Consider the following 11,897-nt stretch of genomic DNA (forward strand, 5'->3'; position numbering starts at 1 on the left):
TTTAACAAGACTCAATATTTAACAAGGTAGGTTAGGTGAAAGGGGAGAGTGAAAAAGTTGGCTTAAAGCTCAACATTCAGAAAACTAAGATCATGACATCTGGTCCCATCACTTCATGGCCAGTAGATGGGGAAACAGTGGAAACCGTAGCTAACTTTATTTTGGGGGGCTCCAAAATCACTGCAGATGATGATTGCAGCCATGAAATTAAAAGACGCTTACACCTTGGAAGGAAAGTTATGACCAACCTAGACAGCATATTAAAAAAGCAGAGACATTACTTTGCCAACAAAGGTCTGTCTAGCCAAGGCTATGGCTTTTCTAATGGTCATGTATGGAAGTGAGAGTTGGACTACAAAGAAAGTTTAGTGCAGAAGAATTGATGCTTTTGAACTGTGGTGTTGGAGAAGACTCTTGAGAATCCCTTGGCCTGCAAGGAGATCCAACCAGTCCATCCTATAGGAGATCAGTCCTGGGTGTTACATTGGAAGGACTGATGCTTAAGCTGAAACTCCAATACTTTGGCCACCTGATGCGAGGAGCTGGCTCATCGGAAAAGACCCTGATGCTGGGAAAGATTGAAGGCAGGAGGAGAAGGGGGTGACAGAGGATGAGATGGTTGGATGACATCACCGACTCAATGCACATGCGTTTGGGTGGACTCCAGGAGTTGGTGATGGACAGGGAGGCCTGGCATACTGCAGTTCATGGGGTCGCAAAGAGTTGGACACAATGGAGCGACTGCACTGACCTGAACTGAACTGGGTAGGTTACCAGGAGGAAGTGATACTTAGGGACTTTGGGAAGGTCATGTACACACTGAGATATTTAACCAACAAAGACCTATTGTACAGTAAATGGAACTCTGCTCAATGTTTATGTGCCAGCCTGGATTGGAGGAGGGCTTGGGGGAGAATGAATACATATATATTTATGGCTGAGTCTCATCTCTGTTCACCTGAAACTGCCACAACATTGTGCTAATCAGCTATACTCCAACACAAAGTGCTTTCGGTGTTAAATAAAAATTAAAAAAAAAAAAAATCTGGGTGCATACAGATTCAATTGAATCTGGAAGAAGCTAATGTTTCTCTTATGTTAAGTGTTACTTGCTCAGTCATATCTGACTCCTTGCAACCCCATGGACTACAGCCCGCCAGGCTCCTCTGTCCATGGAGTTTTCCAGGCAAGAATACCGGACTGGGTTTCCATTCCATTCTCTAGGCCATCTTCCCGACTCCGAGATCAAACCAGGGTCTCCTGCATGGCAGACAGATTCTTCACCCGTTTGAGTCACTAGGTTATTGAGATCAGCTTGCTGTGAAATTTCTTGGTTATAGGCAAACAAAGCTAACTTGTTTTGATGAGTATAGTTATAAAATGTCATATTTCAGAATTTTCTATAGAAGCCTATTCTTATCTTTTTCTGGTTATGAGCTTTCTAGATTTATAAATACAAGAAGTTCTATATGATGCCTCCATTAGCAATATAGCAGCCATCTTTTTCACTCTGGGAGCCTTATCTTTTCCATAGAGATGGCTGTGTAAAATTTATGCATTCAGTTAAGAATTTCTGATATTTTCTTTGTCATTCAGATATTCATGCCTTTTTTATTATTTTTTTTATTTTTTCTTTTTTTTTTCTTTTTTTTTAAATTCTCCTTCTTTTTTTTTTTTTTTTTTTCTTTTTTTTTTCATGCCTTTTTAAAATCTATGACTCAGAATAAGTATTAGGCTTCTGGTTTCTGAGACTTTTGTTCCAGGAGTTGTCTTCCTCAAAATGTTTCCTGTGAGAGCTCTCAACTACCATCTCTTTTCCTGTTTTAAAGTTTGTGTCTTGGCGTTTCAGGCCTCAGGTCTTCTGCAGTACAGAAAACGGTCCTGAGTCCCGTGTCTATGGAGTGTGGCTCCATATACCTTGCCAAAACGAGTTTACCAACTCTTCCCGCTGGGGGGCGCTAGTGGTAAAGAAGCAGCCTGCCAATGCAGGAGAGACGATGTGGGTTCAGTTCCCAGCTGGGGAAGATCCCCTGGAGAAGGGAATGGCAACCGGCTCCAGTATTCTTGCCTGGAGAATCCCATGAATAGAGGAGTCTGGGTGGCTATAGGGTTCCAAGGAGCTGGACACGACTGAAGTGACTTAACACGCATGCATGCATGCCCACTTATTCTGATTTCTCTAGACTTTCACAAGTCATCTCCTTATTCAAATTCCTCTTGAGAGATCACTACTGGTATTTCTCAAATATTTCTTGGTGATGGACTCAATTCTATGGATTAATCATTTTCTTCAGTGATTAATCAGTGACACAAATATCTGATTGATTTCAAGAGAGAAAATCTTAATTGGTTCATATTGGAAAAATATCTAAATGTGAAAGATTATATGAAGAGGAATAAAGGAGTGAAGAATATGAAATAGAGTCACAGAATCATTTGGGTAACTAGGCATAAAGGCTAGAAACATAGATGTGTGATTGACAGGATAAAAGTTGGATGCTGAAGAATAAATTGTTGAGATTATTAACTTGGTTAGTATTATGTTTGTTTATTATTCCAGGAAAAGGTTTTGTGGATAGAGATTTATAATTAATAAAGGCTGAGACAATACATAAATTCTTGTACATTTAAGGGAAAAAATGGCTTGATAATATGCTATAAGAAGATGGAGAGAAAGAACAAATACTGCATAGTAAGAGTGCCTTAAAAAAGGCACTTCACCTGCAAAACCTACCATGTGGTCCCACAACAGCGCAGCTCCCTTCTTGCTGACTGGTTTCCTGGGCTTAAAAGCAGTTCACCACTGGATCTCTTTTCCTTTCTTTATCATATACCTCTCCATCGTTTCTGGCAATGGCATGCTGCTTTTCCTTATTTGGAATGAACACAGTCTTCATGAGCCCATGTACTGCTTCTGGGCTGGCAGGTACAGATCTCGGGATGATGCTAACTACAATGCTCACAATCCTGGGTGTCCTGTTGCTGGATCAGAGGGAAATTGCCCAGAGTGCTTGTTTCACTCAATCCTACTTCATTCACAAACTGGCTATTGTAGAATCAGGTATCTTGCCTGCTAGGGCTTATGGCCGTTTCATTGTCATCCGTAGACCTCTGAGGTCAGCTCCATTCTTACCATTTCCTGGGTGATGAAAATAGGACTGTGGGCATTAATGAGGGACTTTGTGTCCATTGTACCCCCAATTCTGCCACTCTATTGGTTCCCATACTGCCATTCCCATGTTCTTTCTCATGCCTTTTGCCTCCACCAAGATGTCATGAAACTCACCTGTGCTGATATTACATTTAATCATGTGTACCCAGTTAATTCTGGTTGCTTCGACTTTCTTCTAGATGCTCTGATGATTCTCATCTCTTATATCCTAATCTTTAAGACGGTGATGGGCATTGCCTCTGGAGAGGAGCGAGCTAAGGCTCTCAACACATGTGTCTCCCATATCAGCTGTGTCCTGGTCTTTTACATCACTGTGATTGGCCTGAATTTCATCCACAGGTTTGGGACGCATGTGCCACATGTGGTCCACATTACCATGAGCTATGTCTACTTTCTCTTTCCTCCATTCATGAATCCTCTTATATACAGCATCAAGCCCAAGCAGATTCAGAGAAGCATTGTTCATCTGTTTTCTGTGAGCAGTAGGCTTGCTTGAGCCTTGTTTCAGGACCTCGAGATCTCTAGGATACTTTGGCCTTTCTCATTATTGGAAGAGAAACTTGGTTTTTTGCTCACTCGTTCTTTTCCAAGATAGATGAGATTTAAATTATTACATACAGCTATAAGTTGACTTGAGCAGGTTATATATACTACTTATTTAATGTTTGACTATAGAGTATATATTAGAATAAATACATAAAATATTCTAATAATGAATATAATGTCAGTGATCTTGGGGAAAGGGATATAGGAAATAGTGAGTTGGGACATTCCAGATCATGTACGTAAAGGAATAATAAGTATCAAGACAAATAGATGAAAAGGGAGACAGAGGATGAGATGGTTGGATGGCATCAATAATTCAATGAACATGAACTTGGGCAAACTCCGGGAGGTGGTGAGGGACAGGGAAGCCTGGTCTTCTGCAGTCCATGGTATAATGAGAGTTGGACACAGCCTGGTGACTGAACAACAACACAGCCTGGTTCAAACTTGGTTGGTCTGAAAAATATATGTGCAATTGGAGGTACATTTTGTGTGCTCTATCATCTTCCCTTGTCTATGTTTTGAATCTTTCTTAGAAATGATGTTGTTTTATACGTTAGGAAAACTAGCAAATGTATACAGCTCTAGAAACTTACTCCTGAAACTTCACTTTCCCGTGGCAAATCCATATGTTTTATTTTATTAAAGGGAAATTGATACAATTAAAAATTCAATAGCAACCAACCAATTTCTTATCAGCTAGTTCTGAAGTCAGGTCCCCTAGCACAGCTTTCCTTTTTCCCAGTAAACATCAATATACTAATTTTCTTCTTTCCAATTTTCTAATTTGCTTCCTGATGTTTTACCTCCTGTTTCTATCTCTTCTCACTTCCTTCTGACAGAGAAGAACTCAGAGCATTTTTACTTTATGAAATTTTGCTGCTGATGAAGACAGAAAACCTGACATTAGTAATGCTGTGTGCTAATTGAATAGGTTTTTCCTTCAACTTTCTTCAAAATTTTTGCCTTTATGCTGTTCACTTTGGTTGAAATAGTCAACAAAAATACGAAAGCTTTCATCAAGCTGGAAAGAAACATGTAAAGTGGGGCAGGGGTAAATTAGGAGTTGGGATTAAAATATACACAGTACTATATATAAAATAGGTAACCAGTAAGGACCTACTAGATGGGAACTACACTTAGTATCTTGTAATAACCTATTATAGAAAAGAATATAGAAAAGAATATACTTATATATCTGGATTACCTTGCTATGCACCTGAAACTAACAACATTGCAAATCAACTATACTTCAATAAAAATTAAACAAAGAAATATAGCTTACAGTCTATTGCTAATGTTATGCTATGGTAATTAACATTCATCTGCTGTTGTTTCTGTGTTACTATATGGATCTAAGCTAGTCCTGAGCATGCGATCTAAAAAGTTAGTGCTCATTGCTCTCTGAAGATTGTCATTATTTGTATTTCTAAGTTGGTTTTTCTACTTGGACCTCCTCCCCACATCCTATTTTCTGATTAGATCTTATATAAAAAGCCCAGGATATAGCAAGTCTAGTCTAGGTTCTCTCTGCCTCACCTCAGAGACTCTCCATACTGATGGCCTATCCAGACAGTGAGCTCTCTAAGAGTATTCCAACAACTTCAACATGGAAAAACCTCATCTGTCATTTTCTCTCAGCCAGAAATCTCCCACATCTAAATCTGAAATGCTAGATCCTCCTATCTTGGTACCTCTCTTCCTCACACACCTTATAGAAATCACAAGTACCTTGGTGTCTCTATATTACATGTATAATTTTCTTCCTTTCTTTGTTTTCTGTCCATCTTTTTGTATACTCCTCCATGAGAATCTTCCCCAACAACTTCTTTTATCTAACTTCTTACTGATTCCCCTTATAGCCTTCAGTAGCCTTGACTCCTCTGATAGCCCACCCAAGCCTCTTAGCATGATTATCAAATGTTATCACTGTTGAACAGCTGGATTCAAAAGTATTGTTGACAGATAGGGAAGGGAACAAAACTAGCAAAGTGAATTGTAATAGGGATACACATAGGTACTGCATCTGAGATTAAGTTTCACCTCTGTAATTTATAAGTGGAAAATACAGGTATTTTTTAGGTTGTTTGAAAAGCTTATGTATAAGCCTAGATTCTAACATGATTTCAGGATGTACTAATACTAATAGGATAAAGTCAATTATGTGGTCAGAGCTTCCTGTTGCTATTTAATGTCCTGAGAGCTTCAAACTTTTATCTAACTAAGCAGCATGAAAATTGAATTACTTTTCATTATAATTCCCAATACAAAGATGAAGAGACTGAAAGTTAGGTAGGCTACTTAAGTTGTTGTTCAGTTGCTAAGTTATGTCCAACTCTTTGCAACCCCATGGACTGCAGCATACCAGGCTTCCCTATCCTTCACCATCTTCCAGAGTTTGCTCAGATTCACGTTCACTGAATCAGTGATGTCATCCAGCCATTTCATGCTCTGTCATCCCCTTCTCTTTCTGCCTTCAATCTTTCCCAGCATCAGGGTCTTTTCCAGTGAGTCAGTTCTTAGCATCAGGTGGTCAAGTATTGGATCTTCAGCTTCAGCATTAGTCTTTCCAATGAATATTCTGGGTTGATTTCCTTAGGTTACATATTTTATCCCAAATCATACATTGTGAAACTTAATAAGATACAAATATACAAAGAGAATTTGTGGTGCAAGTGAAGGGAGTGTTTCTATCTCTGGGGTTCTGGGCAGATGAAAATAAGTAGAATATTCAATCCATTTATCACACTTTAAAAAGGACCTTATCTGCTGAAGCCTTGGGTGAGGGTTGCATGACTCAAGGTATCATATCCTAAATATGTATGAGAGGGTGAGCCTATAAAGGAGAAGAAGATTGGTAAGGCAAAGTTTGTGAGAGTATTTGTAAGACTTACTTGATGCCTGTCTGTGTGAAGAGGCTATATTTATGAATAGTGTGTTTGTGAAAGTGTGCCTGTTTGCTCCCAAATCTCCTGGTGTGCCTAGAGGTATCAACTACTTTCAGCATACAGATGTCTATTCCTCTGTAATATCTCTATGCCTAGGTACCTCTCCTTCCCTGAGTCTCAGTGGAAAGTTTGTATCATAGTATATATCTAATAGATACCTGAGGGATCATTTAAAATTTATCCATTCACCAAAACTCATTAAGTGTCTAAACTGTCTCAGATCCTACAGTAGGTACTGGGTTAGCAAAGGTGAATAAAATACAATCCCTAATTTAAAGGGCTGTTTAGCCTAATCAGGGAGAAATGCATGAAATACAGAATCGAAATATGCTGAAATGAGAATATAAGAAATGTATCCTATTTATCAAAAGCTTCTGGGATCATAGAACAGATGGTCAGCTCACACTGCCAGGGGTAGATAAGAAAGAGTTAACTAATATGAAGTGACTTTAAAAGAGAAATGTATCAGAAATTCCCTTTCCTTATCTCCTCATCATGTTGTCATAATGGAAGAGATGAATACAACAAATACATTTTAAAAGGTAATATTTATACTGGTTAGACATTTAAGCCTGAATCTGTCTTTGAGCACTGAAAATGCACCCAGTAACCTGATATTAAATATGAATTGAGCTTAACATTCTACACATACAAAAGAATTGGAGGGGGAAAGGAAAATAAGAGTGACGAAGATCTAATCATAGATAGAAACTGAGAAGAGATTAGAACTCAACTTTATGTAAAGAAAATAAGATGGGTAGTAACATATCTGGAGAGTGGCATTTTGAGCAAAACTAATATTCCATATTCTGAATTTCTTTATATAAAATAATTGAAATCTACTGTGGGAAGCCATAAGAAGGCACATTTTGAGTCTATATAGGAAAGGTGTTTCAATAATCAGAGCTGTACACAAATGGAACAGACTATCTCAAAGATTGCCCACTACTATAAATATCTGAATAAAAGCAACACATTTATTTACTAGCCTTTTAAATATCCAGGTAAAATGTAGATGACTGTACAAAGCCTCTAAATGTTCTATGAACTTTGAGATTCTCTAATTGTTCTCTACTTAACTTACAACATTTTTATATATTAGCAAATGGTGTACCCCAATTAGAAATCTCTGTACATTACTGAGAACTTCTCTTCTGTGACTTTGTTCTTTCTGGGAGCAAAGAAAGGTTTGAGATAATGCTAAATGCTAGTGACCAGTATGGCAGAGACAGTGCAAGTCCCTGAAATCTATGTTCTTTCTATCTGATCCATCAGCCCTTGTGATTAAACTGACCATGTGACTGGTTTGGATAAAGGAATATGAAGGTAATAGTGTGTTCCTGGAAAAATCAGGAGTGTCATCACATCATTTGTCCCCATACCCCTCTCCTTCTGTTGGGAGGAATAAAAGGATTCTGAGGTAGAGAATTCAAATACTATGCCTCTGCTTGGAGGTGAGAACCCAGGAGAACTACCTAATAATCAGTATCTGCCCATGACATAAGCAGTAAATAAGCACTAATTGTATGAGAAACTGCCCAAAATTATTGAGGCAAATCATGTGTCGGATTGTGCATTTGTATTTGTTTCTACCTTATTTGTTTGCTTTTACTCCAATCCTAATTTTTATTATAGTGCCATTTAAAGTTCTCACTTAGGATAAAGTGACCATCACTTCTAGACCTCCAAAAATGAAAAAGATTTTCTTAGTTTCTTAGTTTTCCCCCACATCTGCCCGTTTTCTCAAGTTCATCTAAATTGATCAACATCCATGGAATGTAAGGAACCATTGAGCTTCATCTAAATCCATTGTTGCATTCTTATGCATCTGAGGTTTGAACTGTGGCCCAGATTTCTGAGTGACTTTAAGGCAAAGTCCTCTGTGGTTCCTTTACCAGTCACACCCATAGTGAGTAACACCAAGAAGCTCCCACTTCAGTCTCACAGGCATACCTAGCCCTCTCTGCCAGCATCTCTACCTCATTTTGTTAGTTCTACATGTCCCAGTGGGCGGTGCTGCAGTTCTGGTCAACACCAGGAAAGAACCCTTTTTTGGTGAGACTGTGTTCCTCTCCATGTGAGATAAATGCATCTGGTCATTATCTTCACCTGAGAAAACTATGTGAGTCAAGAAGCAACAGTTAGAACCTTAAATGGAACTACTGAATGGCGCAGGACTGGGAAAGGAGTATGACAAGGCTGTAACCTGCCTGTTAAACATATAGGCAGAGTACATCATGTGAAATGCCAGGCTGGATGCATCACAAGCTGGAATCAAGATTCCTGGGAGAAATATCAGCAACTTCAGATATGCAGATGATACCACTCTAGTGGCAGAAAATGATGAGGAACTAAAGAGGGTGAAAGAGGAGAGTGAAAAAGCTAGCTTAAAACTCAACATTCAAAAAACTAAAATCATGGCATCCAGTCCCATCACTTCATGGCAAATAGAAGTGGGAAAAGTAGAAGCAGTGATAGATTTTATTTTCTCCAAAATCATTGCTGATGTTGACTGCAGCCACGAGGTTAAAAGATGCTTGCCCCTTGGAAGAAAAGCTATGACACACCTAGACAGTTTTAAAAAGCAGAGACATCACTTTGCCAACAAAGGTCCATATATTCAAAGCTATGATTTTTCCAGTGGTCATGTAGGGATGTGAGAGTTGGACCATAAAGAATGTTGAGTGTTGAAGAATTGATGCTTTTGAATTGTGATGCTGGAGAAGGCTCTTGAGAGTCCCTGGGACTGCAAGGAGATCAAACTACTCAGTCCTAAAGGAAATCAGCCCTGGATATTCATTGGAAGGACTGATGCTGAAGCTGAAGCTCCAATACTTTGGCCACCTGATGTGAAGTGTCAAGTCATTGGAAAAGACCCTGGTTCTGGAAAAGATTGAAGGCAAAAGGAGAAGAGGGTTGGAGAAGATGAAAGGGTTGGATAGCATCACCAACTCAATGGACATGAATTTGAGCAAACTCTGGGAGATAGTGAAGGACAGGTAAGCTTGGGTTCCATGGGGTCGCAGAGAGTAGGACATGACTTAGTGACTAAAAAACAACTTAACCTTCACCATCCTCTCCACAATCTTGGAATCCTGTGTTTTAATGCCTCTGAGTTTATCTTTTAAGCCTAAGTCTAATATTGCTCCATCCTTAGATTACTCTTTATGGGATTCTTTTACTGATAATCAAGTCCTTTGACTACCCCGTGGTTGTCTGCTACTTTCTGCATTATGCCTCAGTCTCTTTACCAGCATCTCTTTTGCACTGTTAGCATCACAATCAGCTGTTATGGTCTTTTCTACTATCCTAGATCAAATGACTTTTTGTTTCTTGCTCCCATCAATTCTCCCCTCTTGCCTCCGTGACATGATCCACATAGCCTGTCTTTGTGTCTGGACTAAAAATTGGTGCAGATTTATGCTAGAGTTGCTCATCCTAATACGGGGTCCATTGTCCACTATTCTTCTCTATGCACTAATTTGGAGAAGACGCATTTCACACTTTCTGGAAAATATTTGTAAACTTTCTAGTTCACTCTGCTTAACAGTTTCAGCTTAAACCTATAAGCATGAGGTTGCCTTTTCTCTGATTTAATGTTTCACAGCCGATGACCATCAGTGTAACCAGAGTGACCACATGAAAGACTGAGAATGTCAGTGGTAATCATAAGGATAAAAAAGGACAAAGTATATATTTTTATCTTATCAGGCTGTTAATACTCTCCGATATATATCTGGAAGATTTGTTTAGAAAAGTAGGCTTCTGCTGTTGCTATGGTCATCAGAGGGAAGGACATGTAGTTACCAGGTTAAGATGGGTGGAGCCTCCTATGAAGGGAATGCTGAAGAAGTCTCTTGACTGAAGGTAGGTGCCCCCACTTTGGAGAGACAAGGTATTTGGGTACCTCTTTCAGCTTCCTTTTCCCCAGTAATGTCTCCTGAGAAAATGGCTAAACCCTCTTTCCCATATCTAATAGTAAAGCAAAGGATAGTAAAATATCAACTTACATTTTCACAATGTCACAGACCTTCAAATGATTTTAGATATTAATGTCTTTATTTATTCCAGATTTCAAAAAGGAAATATTAGCTTCAATTTAACATAATAGGAAGAGATTTTTCAAGAGATAAACAAATACTGAATATCTTTCCTCACAGCTCTGTTCCTCTTTCTCTCTCTCCCTCTCATCCACCCCCATCCCCAGATACCAGAAATACATTCTGGAAGGAGTCACACCAGACTGCTAAGGCTGGTTTCCTGTAGGAAAAGGGATGAGATTAGGACTGTAGGATAAGAACTATCAATTTTCAGTTTATGAGTGTTTGTATTGTTGGAGTATTCTATAAATAAAATTATTTTCTAGCTATATAATTCTTAATTTTTTTTACATATTTTGATTTATACTTTACTCACTTAGAAAAGGGGGATAAATGATTTCTGCATTGTGTATTAATGATGAAGAGAAATATTGCATGTAAAACCCAAATCATTAAAATAACATACTCAGTTGTGTCTGACTCTTTGCAATCCCGCAGACAGGCTCCTCTGTCCATGGAATTCTCCAGGCAAGAATACTAGAGTGTGTAGCCATGCCATTCTCAAGGGGATCCTCTTGACCCAGGGGACAAACCTGGATCTTCTGCATTGCAGGCAGGTTCTTTACCATTTGAGCCACCAGTGAAGCCCAAATAATATGCTGAAGGTGCTTAAAATATATATTTTAAAGGTAATATTCATAAGTGTCTTACTTTTTGCTAGGAACTATAGTAAGTATGTAGATACATTAGAAATTAAGATCTAGTTTGTATAATAGGGTCTCCTATTTGGGAGGGAGACCCTATTATACAAATTTCATACTGAAGACATCTGGACTTATACAAGTTAATTAAATTTCTCAGTGCCATAAATATGTTTCAAAGGCTGAACTCAAACTTTAGTTTGTCTAATTTTCAAAAATGATGTCCTACATATGACACAATTATTCTATTTTGAAAATTATTATCAAGAGGAAATTAAAACAGAGAGAGGGCAGGGCTTATACAGCATCTCAGAATCAAACCAAGCAGTTGACAGAGACTCGCAGGGTAGGCTGGCGACCACGCGGGGGCAGCAGAGTCGTACTTCCACTTATTCAGCCCAGACACAGAATAGCACACACGCATGGACCTGAGCACTTTCATACTATCTGTAAGCTCTTTGCTTACATTTATGACTGAATGAATATTACA

General features: G+C 38.7%; 1 pseudogene; it reads left to right on the forward strand.

Moving 5' to 3' along the window:
- The first annotated feature begins 2,735 nt into the window (after positions 1-2,735).
- On the forward strand, positions 2,736-3,668 carry LOC133055322 (olfactory receptor 51B4-like; annotated as a pseudogene).
- The last annotated feature ends 8,229 nt before the right edge of the window (positions 3,669-11,897 follow it).

Source organism: Dama dama, chromosome 1 (genome assembly GCF_033118175.1).
Source record: "Dama dama isolate Ldn47 chromosome 1, ASM3311817v1, whole genome shotgun sequence".
Classification (NCBI taxonomy): Eukaryota; Metazoa; Chordata; class Mammalia; order Artiodactyla; family Cervidae; genus Dama; species Dama dama.